The sequence below is a fragment of the Elephas maximus genome, chromosome 18, assembly GCF_024166365.1.
Source record: "Elephas maximus indicus isolate mEleMax1 chromosome 18, mEleMax1 primary haplotype, whole genome shotgun sequence".
NCBI classification, from domain to species: domain Eukaryota; kingdom Metazoa; phylum Chordata; class Mammalia; order Proboscidea; family Elephantidae; genus Elephas; species Elephas maximus.
Window position 1 is genome coordinate 17,009,706 of NC_064836.1, and position 20,017 is coordinate 17,029,722.

Genomic DNA, 20,017 nt, shown 5'->3' on the forward strand with positions numbered 1-20,017 from the left:
TGAGATGCATAGAAACTAATATAGAATGAGTTTTAGTAAAGTCAGAGGAAAGATCATCTACTGAGATTAAGACAGTTTGGTGACCTGAGAGAAAAGTTTGGAACAGTCACTGTGGAAGGCAAAGAAAAGGATACCAGTAGACTGGAAATTGTATTTTGAAGACTCGACTTTAAAGATGGTATTTCCTCCTGTTTAGCTCTCAAAACAGGAGTGCTTCCATATGCCCGTTGTAGTCAAATCAGTCTCTCACCTTTATGACCTGCCTCAAGTTCTATCTGCCTTTAATAATTTCTAATTCTCATTCAAAGCCCAGTCCAAATCACACATCTTCTGTCAAAACTTCCTTGACTATTTTGACCCTCTGTGGTTCAACTCTGTCCTTTCTAAAGTCTTTATGGGATTTGTAGTGTTTACTACAGAAAAAGTCAAGTAGTTCAGAAGAATTGCTTTTTAATAGCAATCTCCTAAGGATTAATAGCTTAATTGGAAAGTGTCAGGGATTGAAGTCTTTCCTAGATCTATGTGACAATAAATGTGGCCAGCCCTTCATTACGTTTTTCTGAGCGGTATTCATCAGTAGATCAACGTCTGGAGGTCGTTTGTTGCCTGCATATAGTAGCAGTGGTGGCGGCAGTCATAGTTAGTTGCCATCAAGTTGGATCCAACTTATAGTGACTCCATAGACAACAAAAGGAAATATTTCCCAGACATATGCCATCTTCAGAAACCCTAGTGGCATAGTGGTTAAGAGCTAACCAAAAGGTTGGCAGTTTGAGTCCACCAGGCACATCTTGGGAACTCTATGGGGCAGTTTTACTCTGTCCTACAGGGTCGCTATGAGTCGGAATTGGCTCGATGGCAATGGGGGATGCCATCTTCACAATTGGTATGCTGGAGTCCATTTTTGTAACCACTGTGTATTTTAAGTGCCTTCCAACCTAGGAGGCTCATTTTCCAGCCCTATACCAAATGATATTCTGCTGTGACCCATAAGTTTTTCAATGGCTAATTTGTGGAAGTAGATCTTCAGGTCTTTCTTCTGAGTCTGTCTGGAAGCTCCGCTGAAACATGTTCATCATGGGTGACCCTGTTAGTATTTGAAATACCAGTGCCATAGCTTCCACCATGATAGCAACACCCAAGCCACCACAGTAGGATAAACTGACAGATGAGTGGTGGGTGGTGGCAGTTAAAACAAACAAACAAACAACCCTTTGTCAATGAGTCAATGCCGATTCATAGTGAGCCTACAGGGCAGAGTAGAGCTTCCCCATTAGGGTTTCCAAGGAGCAGCTGGTGGATTCAAATTGCCGACCTTTTGGTTAGCAGTTGAGCTCTTAACCACTACAGCACCAAGGCTTCATGGTGATAGTAGTTAATATTTACTGAACTCTAAGTATGTTCCAGGCAGCTCAGCACATAGCAGGAACTCAATAGATGTTTCTTAAATTCCTTGTGTTTTGTACTTTTTTGGGGTAGGATAGAGACCAACATGGGGCAAGATCATCAGTACCTGAGCTCCAGGAAAGTCTTTTGGAACTAGCATCATAGAAAATGGTTCAGTTGTTGAACACTTCAAGTATCCAAAAGTTCCAGGCTAGCTGGATTACATTTTGTATAATCTTCTTGTGTTTATGAAAAGATAAAAAGAATCCTGGCATCAAATTGAAATTGCCTTTCCATTTAGGGGAAATAGTTGGCATAGGAGAAAATAAACTATTGCAACATGTTATGAAGAATGAGGAAAAGCAAAGAGGAAAGAAGAGATTAGGTAACCACTGCTGTTTTACGTCTGCAGTTAATCATTCACTAGGCCAATGGAGTATCACTGCTTATCCATTTCAATTCGGCCGTCCCTGACCAGCCAACCACAGGGCTGGAATTCCGGTACTTTTTGTGGGGCAATTTCAGGGTTTTCTGGTAAACTCTGTTCTGGGGAGGGACTAGTATTAGCAATCAAGGCACTTTTCTTCCTTGAGAAGAAACCCAAGGCACCTTGATAGAGTCTTCTATTTCTTCCTCATCAACTTGCAGGTCAGTGGATTACCCCAACACTTGGGGTATCTCTGGGGAAAGGCTGGGGTTTGGCCATTTAAGGAATGCAGGACTCAAAGAATAAGATAGAGACGAAAACTTCAGGGAGTTTTCAGCAGAAATCTTTTCAGGAGTACCTGGTTAAATCGTGGAAAGAATATGGGTGACGTGACTTGAAAAGTACTTTTTATCCCTTCTGAGCCTCAATTTTTCTTTTTAAATGGGGGAGTAATAATGGGTACTAATAAAATAAACTGAAGCAGAACTGAATATTTCAGTGCTCAGACACATAGAGGGGTTAAGACTGCTAAGTGCTTTTGTTACTGTAGGTGAAAGACCTGTGTTTTGGTTTGTTGATCCTTTACGGTCTCCCCACATAGGGCAGTTGAGGCAGGAAGTAAGTCAGACTTCCCAAAGGAGTTCACTGAGGAACAAGATGCAGCAGAACTGTTCTCAATGTCTACATTCTGCAAAACTGCTGCATTTTTTTTTTTTTTGAGATTTTATTAACCCCTTCACATCTCCTCCACCTTTAACAGCAAAGACCTTTAGATTTGATCATAAGGAGAACATTGGACAACTCTACCTGGTCTCTGAAGCTGGAAGCCTTGGTCATCTTCACCTCCTTTTTCTCTTCCACTTTCCAAATTTGGCACTGTTGATGATATTTCCTTCTTTAAACTCCCTTTTCCCGTGGTTGGGCGGGACATCGGTTCTTACTCTTTACTCCTCTACTTTGCTGACTCCTATTCTGCCCCTAAATATGGTAGTGCAAGGAAAATGAAAAGTATGGTATCCAGATAAGGCATAGGCAGCAAAGGCTTATATTAAGCTTAGAAATACATCTTTATGTAATATGAGCACAGAAGGAAAGGAGCTGTTAGAGAGATAGAAAGGGATTCTAATAAGGATTGCAGGCAAGTGTGCAGGGAAGTTCCTTCTGAAGTCTGTAAGTGATACAATTGACAGCGAGGTGTGAGGTAGGAGACATTCCACCTGAGGCTGGAGAAAAATGCAATCCTTTCCAAAGATATATGTGTATGAATTTTAGAAAGGGAGTTTAGACAAGAAAAATACGTTAGCCTAAATAAAAAGTAATCTGTGACGAGAAGTTCCAGGGTGGTGCAAATGGTTAACACACTCAGCTGCTAACCAAAAGGTAGGTGGTTGGAGTCTACTCAGAGGTGCATGGAAGAAAGGTCTGGCAATCAATTTCCAGAAAATCATCCATTGAAACCCCTATGGAGCACAGTTCTACTCTGACACTCATGGGGTCACCATGAGTCAGAATTGACTCTACGGCAACCGGTTGGAAAATCTCTAATGGAGGGAAGGATTTTGGAGTTGAGGATTTTCCCAGGGTCTTTCAGATTGTACTGCATTGGCAAGTGCTGACTATGTTTTCACAAGAGACCCACCCCGTTGGCATAGTTCTTGAGTTGGTTTAATTTCTATAGGAATTTAAAAGGTGATAATGCCATTGAAATATGTCATAGTCTTTCAGTGGGCAGTGACAGAGTTCCAGAGCTTGTAGAGAATAGAATTGTCGTCTGTCTTATTATCTAGCGCTGCTATAACAGAAACACCACAAATGGACAGCTTTTAGAAACAGAAATTCATTCTCTCACAGTTTAAAAAACAGGAGGCTAAAAAACCCAGAACCCTTTAGGAGGCTAGAAGTCTGAATTTAGGGCACCAGCTCCAGAGTAAGACTTTCTCTGTCTGTTGGCTCTGGGGAAAGGTCCTTGTCATCAATCTTCCCCTGGACTAGGAGCTTCTCGGTGCAGAGACCCCAGGTCCAATGGACAAGCTCTCCTCCTGGCTCTTCTCGCTTGGTGGTAATGAGGCTCCTCTCCTTTTTTCTTGCTTCTGTCTTTTATATCTCAAAAGACATTGACTAAAGATACAACCTAATCCTGTAGTTTGAGTTCTGCCTCATTAACATAACTGCTTCTAATCCTGCCTCATTAACATCATAGAGGTTAGGATTTACAACACATAGAAAAATTACATCATATCACAAAATGAAGGACAATTACACAATACTGGGAATCATGGCCTACCCAAGTTGACACATATTTTAGGAGGGGGCACAATTCAATACTTTGGCCCCCCCAAATTCATGTCCTTGCCACATGTAAAACTCTTTCACTCCGTCATATCATCCCCAAAGCCTTAAATCAACTCCAAGTGCAAATTTCATCTTGGGGCAAAACTCTTCATGTGTAAAATCTAGCATACATGTTATTTTCTTGCAAAGTACAATGGTGAGACAGGTACAAGGTAGACGTTTCCATTACAAAAGGGAGAAATTGGAGGGAAAGGAGGCATAACAGGCACCAAGCAAGTCCAAAACCCAGCAGAACACATTACATTAACTCTCAAGATTTGAAAATAACCCCCTGTACTCTGAGACCATTTAGTCAATGGCCCTGTCCTCCAGACTCTGAGTGTTGGCCACACTCTCTGGATTCTGGGTGGATGGCCCTCGGCCCTGGGCTTCAGCTTGCCTTCCAGGCCCAATGAGATGGCTACTCTGATCCCCTGGATTTGGGTGGATCCATTTTCCTAATCTGTCTGAGTGGCTATCCTACCCCCTCAGTACCAGCAGGTCCCATTCTTCTGCCCCTTGGGCGTGGCAGCCCCACCCCCTAAGCTTTGGGCAGTGGATTCAGCCCCATCCTCTGGCTGTCCTGAATGGTAGCCCCACACTCCAGAACTAAGCTGGTCAAGATCTGACTCTGAAACTTAAGAGGCCGTGGTTCCACTTTTTGAGATTCCAGAGGTCATGGCCTCACCCTTTGAGACTGAGGCAGCTCTGCTTCCTGTGCTCCTTGTCTCTTCAGCTTCTGTCTCCTGGTTCCTTGGCCCCTCAGCCTGAAGTTGCTTAGCTCTCACTCCATGGGTTGGCAAGCCTAGCTCCACTGATAAGTGCCTGGAGGCACCCCATTCCACCAGCAAGCCTCCTGCCTAAAGGCACTCAGCTCTCTCACTCCATGGGTTGGCGCCTGTGCAGCCTTGCACTGGTCTCCTGGTTCTGCTGCTGCCATTTCCCTGCTGCTGCCTCTCACCGTCTGCGCCATCTCTAGTGTTATAGCTCTCCTCACTTCATTCCGAACCCTCACCAAAATTGTCTTTAATGTCCATAATTCCAACAGCAGTCTCTTCAAGGCAACCTAGGCTTTTACTATTAGGTACATTAAAGCTCTTCTAGCCTGTACCCATTACTCAATTTCAAAACTGCTTCCACATTGTAGCTATCTGTTATAGCAGCACCCTACTCTTGGCACCAAATGTTATCGTTTAAGAGATGAGGAAACTGAGATCTAAGTAACTGATGTAAATACGTCAAGATTACAGAATTAGACTGTGGTGTTGCTAGGACTCAAACTGTGGTCTCCTCAGCCCTCAAGTCCTAGTCTCTATCCCCATAGTCTGTTGTCTGCTAAGTTTTAAGCAGTTCTGCTGAGGGACCACAAGGAGTAGATATGGTGAACTACAAATGCTACAACTGGCCCATTGAGCTGTCATGTATTTTGACAGGTCATGAGGGAAGTAGAAGGATTGCTGTATTATCTCTCTTCAAAATTTACAAAGCAACTTCACAGACATTATTTTAAGTAGTTATCAGTGAGACAGTATCCTCACTCTGAAGATGAAACCAAATTGAGGTCCATTCATTTCACACTTGTTGGATAACATTTACATGCCAAGGACACCACCAGGTTAGGGATAGAAAGTTGAATAAACACACCTTCCTTGCCTTCAGAACCAGTTTTTGTGAAGTTGACTCTGACTCATGGCGACCTCATGTGTATCAAGGGGAAAACTATGCCTCAGAGGGTCTTCAATGTTTATGGACTTTTGGAAGTTGATCACCAAGCTTCTGAGGCACCTCTGGGTAAATTTGAACTATTAAAGTTGATTAGTAGCCAAGCAATTAACCATTTGGGTCACCCAAGCCCACAGTTTATTTTAGGAGGCAAAAGTAAATAATTACAATATGATGTGGAGTTACAATCTAGGTATCAGCAAAGTACTAAGGGATCATAGAAGACATGACATTTCTTGATAGAATCAGGCAATTTTTCACCAAGGAGGTGACATTTGATCTGGATAGTGAGCCAAGGGGGAGGTTAGGGGTGTAAGCATTCATGCACAGAGGACATTATATACAAATGCTTACAGGTGTTAAAAGAATCCAGGGTGTGTTTTGGGAAAGGTAAGCATCTCTGTGAGGTTGAAGCACAGTGTTCTAAGTGAGGAGAGTCAGGGAGACAGCTGGGGAAAGTGTATGGAGACCTACAGGAACTGAGGAGCCTGGGGAGTTTTTGAGCTGAGAGACATGGTGTAAATTGATTTTCAGGAATATAATGGCATCAGCATGGAACCTGGCTTACAAATGTTTGGGGGCTTTTGCAGTAGTCTAGGGTGGAGTGAAGGGGGGATTATGAGAACCTAAACCTGGACTATGGAACTGGGATATAAGAGATAGTGGGAGATTCTAGTGTTGCTGCTAATTGACAGGATGTGGTGATTCTGACTGTGGAAGAGGGTTGGGGAGAGAGGAGATGAGGATGTCTCAAGAATCTAGTCTGGGAGCCTGGGTGGACACTGATGCTATTAGCCAAGACAGAAAGCACAGAGGTAAAGTACTGTTGGAAAGAAGGCAGTGGGTTTAGTTTGGGATATGCTGGATTTGAAGTGCCTAGAAGATATGAATGCACCAGTTGAAATAATGAACTGAATTGAGAATTATGACTCAAATTGTAAAAAAAAAAAAAAAAAATGCTTACGTAAGAAATCTAAAAGAATCAAAAGTTTTTTTTCAGGATTGCAGATAGAAGAATTAATAATCTGTTTTTGAATTTTCAAAGAAATACTACCACAAATACTTCTAATTTTCAGAAAACAGAGATGTTAATTTAGGTATTATTTCAGGCAAACAAATAACTCAGCAAGATAATCAGTGAACACTGCAGACTTTTGCATGGCTAAAGGTTACTTTCAAGTGGCAGAGCTACAATGTCTAAAGTCCAGAAACTACTGTTTTGTTAGTGTGTTAGGTTGGATTCTCTAGAGAAGCAAAACCAGTGATGTGTATACACACACACACACACACACGTATATACATAAAGAGAGAGATAGATAAAGATTTATATCAAGGAAATGGCTCACATGGTGGTAGAGGCTGGCAAGTCCAAGTCTGTGGGTCAGGTGGCAGGCTGGAGACTTCTGACTCATGTAGCTGCAGGGGCTGATGATCCCAAGATCAGCAGGTCAGACCGCAGGCTGCTGGCTTATGGGTTGTAAACCAGCTGTGGAGGCTGACAAATCCAAGATCAGTAGGTAAGACATCAGGCTGCTGAATCAAGTCCTAAGAACTGGAAGTCAGATGATGACAAGGTGAATGCAGGATTCAGGACAGAGCGAAAGCCAGCAAGTTTTGCTAGAAAGTCCATGTATATTGGATGTAGACCACATCCCAAAGGAAACTCCCTTTCTTTTTTTTTTTTTTTTTTTATAATAACTTTTATTAAGCTTCAAGTGAACGTTTACAAATCCAATCAGTCTGTCACATATAAGTTTACATACATCTCACTCCCTACTCCCACTTACTCTCCCCGTCTTGAGTCAGCCCTTTCAGTCTCTCCTTTCTTGACAATTTTGCCGGCTTCCCTCTCTCTCTATCCTCCCATCCCCCCTCCAGACAAGAGTTGCCAACACAATCTCAAGTGTACACCTGATATAATTAGCTCACTCTTCATCAGCGTCTCTCTCCCACCCGCTGACCAGTCCCTTTCATGTCTGATGAGTTGTCTTCAGGGATGGTTCCTGTCCTGTGTCAACAGAAGGTCTGGAGAGCATGACCGCCGGGATTCCTCCAGTCTCAGTCAGACCATTAAGTTTGGTCTTCATATGAGAATTTGGGGTCTGCATCCCACTGCTCTCCTGCTCCCTCAGGGGTCCTCTGCTGAGCTCCCTGTCAGGGCAGTCATCGATTGTGGCCGGGCACCAACTAGTTCTTCTGGTCTCAGGATGATGTAGGTCTCTGGTTCATGTAGCCCTTTCTGTCTCTTGGGCTCTTAGTTGTCATGTGGGCTTGGTGTTCTTCATTTTCCTTTGCTCCAGGTGGGTTGAGACCAATTGCTGCATCTTAGATGGCTGCTTGTTAGCATTTAAGACCCCAGACGCCACATTTCAAAGTGGGATGCAGAATGATTTCATAATAGAATTATTTTGCCAATTGACTTAGAAGTCCCCGCAAACCATGTTCCCCAGACCCCCGCGCTTGCTCCGCTGAGCTTTGAAGCATTCATTTTATCCCGGAAACTTCTTTGCTTTTGGTCCAGTCCAATTGAGCTGACCTTCCATGTATTGAGTGTTGTCTTTCCCTTCACCTAAAGCAGTTCTTATCTACTGATTAATCAATAAAAAAACCCTCTCCCACCCTCCCTCCCTCCCCCCCTCGTAACCACAAAAGTATGTGTTCTTCTCAGGTTTACTATTTCTCAAGATCTTATAATAGTGGTCTTATACAGTATTTGTCCTTTTGCCTCTGACTCAGTTCGCTCAGCATAATGCCTTCCAGGTTCCTCCATGTTATGAAATGTTTCAGAGATTCGTCACTGTTCTTTATCGATGCGTAGTATTCCATTGTGTGAATATACCACAATTTATTTACCCATTCATCCGTTGATGGACACCTTGGTTGCTTCCAACTTTTTGCTATTGTAAACAGAGCTGCAATAAACATGGGTGTGCATATATCTGTTTGTATGAAGGCTCTTGTATCTCTAGGGTATATTCCGAGGAGTGGGATTTCTGGGTTGTATGGTAGTTCTATTTCTAACTGTTTAAGATAACGCCAGATAGATTTCCAAAGTGGTTGTACCATTTTACATTCCCACCAGCAGTGTATGAGAGTTCCAATCTCTCCGCAGCCTCTCCAACATTTATTATTTTGTGTTTTTTGGATTAATGCCAGCCTTGCTGGTGTGAGATGGAATCTCATCGTAGTTTTAATTTGCATTTCTCTAATGGCTAATGATCGAGAGCATTTTCTCATGTATCTGTTGGCTGCCTGAATATCTTCTTTAGAGAAATGTGTGTTCATATCCTTTGCCCACTTCTTGATTGGGTTGTTTGTCTTTTTGTGGTTGAGTTTTGACAGAATCATGTAGATTTTAGAGATCAGGCGCTGGTCGGAGATGTCATAGCTGAAAATTCTTTCCCAATCTGTAGGTGGTCTTTTTACTCTTTTGGTGAAGTCTTTAGATGAGCATAGGTGTTTGATTTTTAGGAGCTCCCAGTTATCGGGTTTCTCTTCATCATTTTTGGTAATGTTTTGTATTCTGTTTATACCATGTATTAGGGCTCCTAGGGTTGTCCCAGTTTTTTCTTCCATGATCTTTATCGTTTTAGTCTTTATGTTTAGGTCTTTGATCCACTTGGAGTTAGTTTTTGTGCATGGTGTGAGGTATGGGTCCTGTTTCATTTTTTTGCAAATGGATATCCAGTTATGCCAGCACCATTTGTTAAAAAGGCTGTCTTTTCCCCAGTTAATTGACACTGGTCCTTTGTCAAATATCAGCTGCTCATACGTGGATGGATCTATGTCTGGGTTCTCAATTCTGTTCCATTGGTCTATGTGTCTGTTGTTGTACCAATACCAGGCTGTTTTGACTACTGTGGCTGTATAATAGGTTCTGAAGTCAGGTAAGGTGAGGCCTCCCACTTTCTTCTTCTTTTTCAGTAGTGCTTTGCTTATCCGGGGCTTCTTTCCCTTCCATATGAAATTGGTGATTTGTTTCTCTATCCCCTTAAAATATGACATTGGAATTTGGATCGGAAGTGCGTTAAATGTATAGATGGCTTTTGGTAGAATAGACATTTTTACTATGTTAAGTCTTCCTATCCATGAGCAAGGTATGTTTTTCCACTTAAGTATGTCCTTTTGAATTTCTTGTAGTAGAGCTTTGTAGTTTTCTTTGTATAGGTCTTTTACATCCTTGGTAAGATTTATTCCTAAGTATCTTATCTTCTTGGGGGCTACCGTGAATGGTATTGATTTGGTTATTTCCTCTTCAGTGTTCTTTTTGTTGATGTAGAGGAATCCAAGTGATTTTTGTATGTTTATTTTATAACCTGAGACTCTGCCAAACTCTTCTATTAGTTTCAGTAGTTTTCTGGAGGATTCCTTAGGGTTTTCTGTGTATATAATCATGTCATCTGCAAATAGTGATAACTTTACTTCTTCCTTGCCAATCCGGATACCTTTTATTTCTTTGTCTAGCCTGATTGCCCTGGCTAAGACTTCCAACACGATGTTGAATAAGAGCGGTGATAAAGGGCATCCTTGTCTGGTTCCCGTTCTCAAGGGAAATGCTTTCAGGTTCTCTCCATTTAGAGTGATATTGGCTGTTGGCTTTGCATAGATGCCCTTTATTATGTTGAGGAATTTTCCTTCAATTCCTATTTTGGTAAGAGTTTTTATCATAAATGGGTGTTGGACTTTGTCAAATGCCTTTTCTGCATCAATTGATAAGATCATGTGGTTTTTGTCTTTTGTTTTATTTATGTGATGGATTACATTAATGGTTTTTCTGATATTAAACCAGCCTTGCATACCTGGTATAAATCCCACTTGATCAGGGTGAATTATTTTTTTGATGTGTTGTTGGATTCTATTGGCTAGAATTTTGTTGAGGATTTTTGCATCAATGTTCATGAGGGATATAGGTCTATAATTTTCTTTTTTTGTAATGTCTTTACCTGGTTTTGGTATCAGGGAGATGGTGGCTTCATAGAATGAGTTGGGTAGTATTCCGTCATTTTCTATGCTTTGGAATACCTTTAGTAGTAGTGGTGTTAACTCTTCTCTGAAAATTTGGTAGAACTCTGCAGTGAAGCCATCCGGGCCAGGACTTTTTTTTGTTGGGAGTTTTTTGATTACCGTTTCAATCTCTTTTTTTGTTATGGGTCTATTTAGTTGTTCTGCTTCTGAATGTGTTAGTTTAGGTAGGTAGTGTTTTTCAAGGAATTCATCCATTTCTTCTAGGTTTTCAAATTTGTTAGAGTACAATTTTTCATAATAATCTGAAATGATTCTTTTAATTTCATTTGGTTCTGTTGTGATGTGGTCCTTCTCATTTCTTATTCGGGTTATTTGTTTCCTTTCCTGTATTTCTTTAGTCAGTCTAGCCAATGGTTTATCAATTTTGTTAATTTTTTCAAAGAACCAGCTTTTGGCTTTGTTAATTCTTTCAATTGTTTTTCTGTTCTCTAATTCATTTAGTTCAGCTCTAATTTTTATTATTTGTTTTCTTCTGGTGCCTGATGGATTCTTTTGTTGCTCACTTTCTATTTGTTCAAGTTGTAGGGACAGTTCTCTGATTTTGGCTCTTTCTTCTTTTTGTATGTGTGCATTTATTGATATAAATTGACCTCTGAGCACTGCTTTTGCTGTGTCCCAGAGGTTTTGATAGGAAGTATTTTCATTCTCGTTGCTTTCTATGAATTTCCTTATTCCCTCCTTGATGTCTTCTATAACCCAGTCTTTTTTCAGGAGGGTATTGTTCATTTTCCAAGTATTTGATTTCTTTTCCCTCGTTCTTCTGTTATTGATCTCTAGTTTTATTGCCTTGTGGTCTGAGAAGATGCTTTGTAATATTTCGATGTTTTGGACTCTGCAAAGGTTTGTTTTATGACCTAATATGTGGTCTATTCTAGAGAATGTTCCATGTGCGCTAGAAAAAAAAGTATATTTTGCAGCAGTTGGGTGGAGAGTTCTGTATAAGTCAATGAGGTCAAGTTGGTTGATTGTTGTAATTAGATCTTCCGTGTCTCTGTTGAGCTTCTTACTGGATGTCCTGTCCTTCTCCGAAAGGGGTGTGTTGAAGTCTCCTACTATAATTGTGGAGGTATCTATCTCGCTTTTCAGTTCTGTTAAAATTTGACTTATATATCTTGCAGCCCTGTCATTGGGTGCGTAAATATTTAATATGGTTATGTCTTCCTGATCAATTGTCCCTTTTATCATTATATAGTGTCCTTCTTTATCCTTTGTGGTGGATTTAAGTCTAAAGTCTATTTTGTCAGAAATTAATATTGCTACTCCTCTTCTTTTTTGCTTATTGTTTGCTTGATATACTTTTTTCCATCCTTTGAGTTTTAGTTTGTTTGTGTCTCTAAGTCTAAGGTGTGTCTCTTGTAGGCAGCATATAGATGGATCGTGTTTCTTTATCCAGTCTGTGACTCTCTGTCTCTTTATTGGTGCATTTAGTCCATTTACATTCAGGGTTATTATAGATAAATAAGTTTTTAGTGCTGTCATTTTGATGCCTTTTTATGTGTGTTGTTGACAATTTCATTTTTCCACATACTTTTTTGTGCTGAGGCGTTTTTCTTAGTAAATTGTGAGATCCTCACTTTCATAGTGTTTGACTTTATGTTAGTTGAGTCGTTACGTTTTTCTTGGTTTTTGTCTTGAGTTATAGAGTTGTTATACCTTTTTGTGGTTACCTCATTATATACCCCTATTTTTCTAAGTAAAAACCTAACTTGTATTGTTCTATATCGCCTTGTATCACTCTCCATATGGCAGTTCAATGCCTCCTGTATTTAGTCCCTCTTTTTGATTATTGTGATCTTTTACCTATTGACTTCCATGATTCCCTGTTATGTGTATTTTTTTTTTAATTAATCTTAATTTGTTTGTTTTTGTGATTTCCCTATTTGAGTTGATATCAGGACGTTCTGTTTTGTGACCTTGTGTTGTGCTGATATCTGGTATTATTGGTTCTCTGACCAAACAATATCCTTTAGTATTTCTTGTAGCTTTGGTTTGGTTTTTGCAAATTCTCTAAACTTGTGTTTGTCTGTAAATATCTTAATTTCACCTTCATATTTCAGAGAGAGTTTTGCTGGATATATGATCCTTGGTTGGCAGTTCTTCTCCTTCAGTGTTCTGTATATGTCGTCCCATTCCCTTCTTGCCTGCATGGTTTCTGCTGAGTAGTCAGAACATATTCTTATTGATTCTCCCTTGAAGGAAACCTTTCTTTTCTCCCTGGCTGCTTTTAAAATTTTCTGTTTATCTTTGGTTTTGGTGAGTTTGATGATAATATGTCTTGGTGTTTTTCTTTTTGGATCAATCTTAAATGGGGTTCGATGAGCATCTTGGATAGATATCCTTTCGTCTTTCATGATGTCAGGGAAGTTTTCTGTCAGAAGTTCTTCAACTATTTTCTCTGTGTTTTCTGTCCCCGCTCCCTGTTCTGGGACTCCAATCACCCGCAGGTTATCCTTCTTGATAGAGTCCCACATAATTCTTAGGGTTTCTTCATTTTTTTTAATTCTTTTATCTGATTTTTTTTCAGCTATGTTGGTGTTGATTCCCTGGTCCTCCAGATGTCCCAGTCTGCATTCTAATTGCTCGAGTCTGCTCCTCTGACTTCCTAGTGTGTTGTCTAATTCTGTTATTTTATTGTTAATCTTTTGGATTTCTACATGTTGTCTCTCTATGGATTCTTGCAACTTATTAATTTTTCCAGTATGTTCTTGAATAATCTTTTTGAGTTCTTCAACAGTTTTATCAGTGTGTTCCTTGGCTTTTTCTGCAGATATCCTAATTTCATTTGTGATATCATTAAGCATTCTGTAAATTAGTTTTTTATATTCTGTATCTGATAATTCCAAAATTGTATCTTCATTTGGGAAAGATTTTGATTCTTTTGTTTGGGGAGTTGGAGAAGCTGTCACGGTCTGCTTCTTTAAGTGGTTTGATATGGATTGTTGTCTCCGAGCCATCACTGGGAAACTAGTTTTTCCAGAAAATCCGCTAAAAAAAAACTGCAGTCAGATCCCTATCAGAGTTCTCCCTCTGGCTCAGGCTATTCAGATGTTAATGAAGCCGCCTGGGGAGGGTGGGGGAGGGAACAGAGAGATAGGAGAGTGGCACCTCAGAATATAGCCAGAGTTGCTTGTCTTGCTTGGAATGACTATTATATCTGAGATTCCCGCGGGCGCGTCGCCTATGTGTGCTGTCTGTGTGGAGATTGCCCCCGGGGGGTCTGGCCCGCTGGAGTCACGGTCAGATCCTCCGCTTCCAGCCCCACGCCCAGCGTCAAGGCTCCCCTACTGGGACGGTGCACTCTCGACTCCAAAATCAGTTGCTGCCTCCCGGGGACTTCTCGTCCCTCTAGCCGCGTGGCCGTGCCGCCCCCGTGAACCCGGTGGGCCCCCTCCCGGGGTTAGTTCAGATGGGTGGAGTAGCTCCCCGTGCTTGTGCCGCGACCGAGTGTCCCAGCTGGAACGCTGTTCTCCCCGCTCCAATACCAGTCGCTGCCTCCCGGGGACTTCTCCTACCGGCTGCGTCCCACGCCGCCCGCGCGACCCGGATGGTCACCTTCCCGGGGTTAGTTCAGGGGGTGGAGCAACTCTCCGTGTTTATGGCGTACCTGCGTGCAGTCCAAATCCCTGTGGGACGGTTCCCCGGCTCGGATGCTGCTCTTTCTGCTCCAAGATCAGTCACTGCCTCCCGGGGACTTCTCCTAACGGCTGCGTCCCACGCCGCCCGTGGAACCGGCTAGTCCCCCTCCCGGGGTTAGTTCAGGGGGGTGGAGCAGGTCTCTGTGCTTGTGCCGTACCTGACTGGTATGCTGGCTCCAGGCTCTGGAAACAATCGCTGCTTCCCCGTATTAGTTCGTTCTCCGTCTCTAAATCTGTGTTTGTTGTTCAGGGTTCGTAGAATGTTATGTATGTGATCGATTCACTTGTTTTTCCGTGTCTTTGTTGTAAGAGGGATCCGAGGTAGCGTCTGCCTAGTCCGCCATCTTGGCTCCGCCCCCCGGAAACTCCCTTTCAATTGATTAACTGCTCATAGCAGATCTCATTATGGAGGTGATTACATCATATTAGATCTCATCATGGAGGTGTTTACATTGTTACATAGCTGCCAAACTGCATCATAAAGGCCAAACCACTGAGAATCATGGCCCAGACAAGTTGACACACACCTTAACCATCACAGTCCATTCCTTGTCAACTTGGCGTCTGTACACATCTCCTTAAACCATACATAATATCTAAATTAAAAAAGGCAATTATAAAGTCATATTTGTGCCTAACATGATACAACTAACACGTGTACAACATACAATGCACTAGCACTGTTTGCATCTTATATTTTATAAGTGAAGAAACCAAAATATTTGATGCACACATACTAAGAAGAACACTCATCGCAATTACAGTCCTCATTTCCGCAATAGGTCACGCGGTTGTAGCTGGTATTTAGAACTTTTTTTCTCTTCCACCACCCATTCTGAATTCTTTTTCCCTCAGCAAACACTACAGCTGATGATGGTTCTTTGCCTCATGGGGTGACCCAAACCTTTGTTCCTGAAGGGTCTGGCCGTTAATAGTCATGTCCGAATTCTGTTGCTGTAGTTTTCAGTTGGAGCCCTGGTGGCACAGTGGTGAAGAACTTGGCTGCTAACCAAAAGGTCAGCAGTTTGAATCCACCAGCCACTCCTTAGAAACCCTGTGAGGACAGTTCTACCCTATCCTACAGGGTCTTTATGAGTCAGAATCGATTCGGCTACAATGTGTTTGGTTTTTGGTTTTTCAGTTTTCCATTGACTTTAATTACACAGCATGGTAGTACTACTAAGAGACGCCCTAAGAGATCTCCTGCATTCCAGGCATATTCTTCTGTAACTTCATTGTGTAATATCAATCCTATTTCCTCTTGGTGTTCAGGATCAATCACATCAGCCAATGTGGTAACTCCCTTCTTTGCTGTTGATCCAGAGGTATAAGGAACCCAAAGTGGCCGGCTGGCATTTGTAACTTTCAGTTCAATGGAATCAGTGATGTGTCTTCAAGGTGTGAGCATTCCTCCCTTTAGAACTAAGACCTCTAGACCTGCAGAGCATAGGGTCACAGGGACAGGAAGCAAAAATTTTACAAGTGGGTCACCAGGGGCAATAGTGAATGGCGCCATTTCCATTTCCACCCCTAATTCCTGGATCTATGAATCCTGGCTATGGGAGAAACAGCACCATGTATTGTATGCTGGTTTAGAGCATATACAGCCTCCTGGAGAAACTGCCCCAATCCTGCAAGGTATTTCTACCTAGCTGGCACTGTAACCGTGTCTTTAGGAGGCCATTCCTTGTTCTATCAAGCCAGCTGCTTCAGGATGATGGGGGAACATGGTGAGACCAGTGAATTCCATGAGTATGAGCCCATTGCCACAATTCATTTGCTGTGAAATGAGTCCCTTTATCTGAGGCTATGCTGCGTGGGATACCATGATGGTGGATAAGGCATTATGTAAGTCAACGGATTATAGTTTTGGCAGAAGCATTGCGTGGAGGGAAGACAAATCAATATCCAGAGTGTCTATGCCAGTAAGAACATAACAGTGCCATTTTCATGATGGAAGTTGTCCAATGTAATTAACCTGCCATCAGGTTGCTGGCTGATTACCTCGAGAAATGTGCCATATTGGAGACTCAGTGTTGGTCTGCGCTGCTGTCAGACTGGGCAGTCAGCAATGGCTGTAGACAAGTTAACGTTGGTGAGCAGAAGTCCATGTTGCTGAACCCATGCATAACCTACATCCATGCCACCATGGCTACTTTGTTAATGAGCCCATTGGGCCATGACAGAAGTGGTTGAGGAAAGAGGGTGACTGGTTTCCACAGGATTTTTCTCTCCCAAGATCATCCTTTTGTGATCATTCACATGAGACACAAATATCTTCACTTCTTTGACCCTTTCAGGGAGGCCTATCCGCATAGCTCTTCCCCATAAATCCTTGTCTCCAATTTTCCAATCATGTTCCTTCTATGTCCCTGACTATCCATCCAAACCATTGGCCACAGCTGATGAATCAGTATACCATCCCACATCTGACCATTTCTCCTTCCAAGCAAGTGAGCAACCGGGTGCAGTGCTGGAAGTTCTGCCTATTGGGAGGATTTCTTCTTACCACTGTCCTTCAGGAAAGTCCCAGAAAGGGCTGTAGTGATGCTGCTGTCCACTTTTGAGTGGTGCCTGCATATCACACAGAACTATCTGTAAACCAGGCATGAATTTTCTCTTCCTCAGTCAACTAATCATAAGAAACTTCCTATGAGGCCATAGGTTCAGACTTGGAAATGAAAGGTGATGTAACAGGAGTGGCCCATGGCCACTTCCTTATGCATCTTGTTTGTATCTTCAGGTCCTGCTCAAGTCTGATCTAGTATATATGAATTCCATTTAATGATAAAGTGCTGCTGTGCACACCTGGCTTCACGGCTCTGTGAGTCAGAAGCACTTAGTTCATGATGGGTAGCTCAAGCTGCACTGGTGGCCCATGCTTAAGTGTTCAGCTTCCACTAAGGTCCAGTAACAAGCCAATAGTCTTTCTCAAAAGGAGAGTGGTTATCTGCAGAGGATGGCAGGGCTTTGATCCTAAATCCTAAGGGTCTGCTCTGTGATTCACCAATAGAGACCTGTCAAAGGCTCCAAACAGTATGTCTATATGTCACTGACACTTCAGTACCATTGGATCAGCCAAATCATATGGCCCAAGTGGCAGAGCTGCTTGCATGACAGCCTGCATCTGTTGCAGAGCCTTATCTTGCTCTGGGCTCCATTCAAAACTAGCAGCTTTTCGAGTCACTTGATAAATAGTCCGAAGTAGCACACTCAAGTGAGGAATATGTTGCCTCCAAAATCCAAAGAGGCCCACCAGGTGTCATTCCTCTTTTTTAGTTGTGGGAGAGGCCAGATGCCATAACTTATCCTTCACTTTAGAAGGAATAGGTCAACAGGGCCCACATCACTATACCCCTAGAAATTTTACTGAGGTGGAAGGTGCCTAAATTTTTGTCGGGTTAATTTTCCACCCTATAGCATGCAAATGTTTACCAATAAGTCCATTGTCATTGACACTTCTTCCTTACTACATCCAATCAGTATAATGTCATCAATGTAATGGACCAGTGTGATGTCTTGTGGAAAGGAAAGGTCATTTAGTCCCTGTAGACTAAATTATGACAGAGTGCTGGCATGTTAATATACCTCTGAGGTAGGACAGTGAAAATGTATTGTTGGCCTTGCCAGCTGAAGGCAAACTGCTTCTGGTGTTCCTTGAAACAGCTGTATACCAGTTACCAGGAGATGTATTAATTTGCTCAAGCAATGAAACCACATCTGGAACAGCATTTGCAATTGGAGTCACCACCTGGTTTAGTTTTAATCTGCTGTCATTCCCCAAGACCCATCTGTATTTTGTACAGGCCAATTAGGCGAGTTGAATGGGAATGTGGTGAAATCACCACCTTTGTATCCTTCAGTTCCTTAATGGTGACAGTAATCTCAGCACTCCCTCTAGGACTGTGTTATTGCTTTTGATTTACTATTTTCCTAAGTAAGGGCAGCTCTAATGGCTTCCACTTGGCTTTTCCTACCGTAATAGTCCTTATTCCACTTGTCAGAAATCCAGTGTGAGAGTTTTGCCAGTTTCTGAGTACGTCTATTCCACTTACGCATTCTAGAGCTGGGGAAACCACTACAGGATGAGTTCTGGGACCCACTGTGACATGACCCTGAGCTAAGACTCCATTAATAATGACCTCCATATGCCATCAGTCTGACTGGTGGGCCACAGTGACATTTGTGTGTTCTGGAATTAGTGTCAGTTCATAGCCAGTATCCAGTAATCCCTGAAAAGTCTAATGAGCAGTCACTCTCATAAAAGGCCATAAATCCCTTTGGGGAAGGCTGGGAGAAAGATTAGCAGTATAATTTTTTGGCAGTGTAATAGGATCTTTCCTAAAGGAGACTCAGCCTCCCCTTCATTCAAGGGTTTGTGGGTCTATAAACAGGCTCAAGTCTGGGAATTGATTGAGGGACCCTGACTCTCTTCTGGTGATTTGAATTAGACTGCCCTTCGCTTGACCTAGAATTCTTCCACTTGTACAGATCAAGCAAATATTTAGTAGATTTCTCATCTATTTCTTAGGCACGCCATACGAGTCAGGCTATTCTGATTATTGCTTTGACTCTGCTGTCCGTTATGGTAACCATGCCCACCTTGTCTTTGTCATTTGAGTGCCGCCACTTGGCCCCACCACCACGGGGTCCAATCAACCCCACTGTAGTTAGGTGTCTTAATTTGGTTAGAGCAGCTCCCACAGTCGAATCTGACTTACATAAAATCACAGCAGGCTTCGAGGAGGCTGAGGCTCTGTTTACAAATTTGTTCATCACCACTGTGGTGAAAGATGTGTTCTCTGGGCACTCCACGGGTGGGTCTGTGGGTCCAACCTGATAAATCCACTCTAACATGCCAATTCCCCTAAGCCTTTGGATAGCTTCTTCTACAGTATACCAAGGCAGGCCTGGTACTTCAACTTAATTTAGTGCTGGCACTGCATAATTCATGCTTCAGTGACCCAACCAAATAAACTATCAGATCCTTTCCTAAACTCTCGAGTGGAAACACTGAATAATGAATCTGTGCTTAGTGGGCTGATATCAATAAACTCAGACTAATCCTTCTTTATATTCCTTGCACCATTATTCCACACCCTTAATAGCCATTCCAACACATATTCCCCAGGTTTCTGTTTGTACATATTAGAAAAGTCAAACAGTTCTTTTCCAGTGTAGCATATCTTCTCCTGAGTCACCCTTCATACTTGACCTTTTTGGGCTCCCTGAGACTTAAGTCTAATTATAGGTCTAGAAGCAAAAATGAGTGTAAGGATGTGTTTTGAGATCATTCCCCAATGTCTAGTAAGGCATCTGCCTTAGGGGATGCCTCAGGCAATGATTCAGTGTCTTCCCCAGGGGATGACTCAGATGCCACCTCAAGCAATATCTCAGACAAAGGCTTTTCAGACACACTGGGTTAATCTCATTGGGTGGGATTGGAGAGGCTAGTGTAGTTTTGTTTTGTTTTTGGCAGGAGTGATTCAAC

The 20,017-nt window shown here is 42.2% G+C and overlaps 1 protein-coding gene across 3 annotated transcripts in view; it reads left to right on the forward strand.

The window, feature by feature from the left end:
* The first annotated feature begins 1,915 nt into the window (after positions 1 to 1,915).
* The window catches only part of C4BPA (complement component 4 binding protein alpha), a 114,017-nt gene continuing 95,915 nt past the window's right edge, over positions 1,916 to 20,017 (forward strand). For 2 of the 3 annotated variants that reach the window (XM_049858554.1, XM_049858553.1), the window contains exon 1: positions 1,921 to 2,034. The gene's annotated coding sequence lies outside the window, so the exon portion shown is untranslated. Of the gene's footprint in view, positions 2,035 to 20,017 lie in introns of all 3 variants that reach the window. The other variant, XM_049858556.1, reaches the window with a different exon arrangement.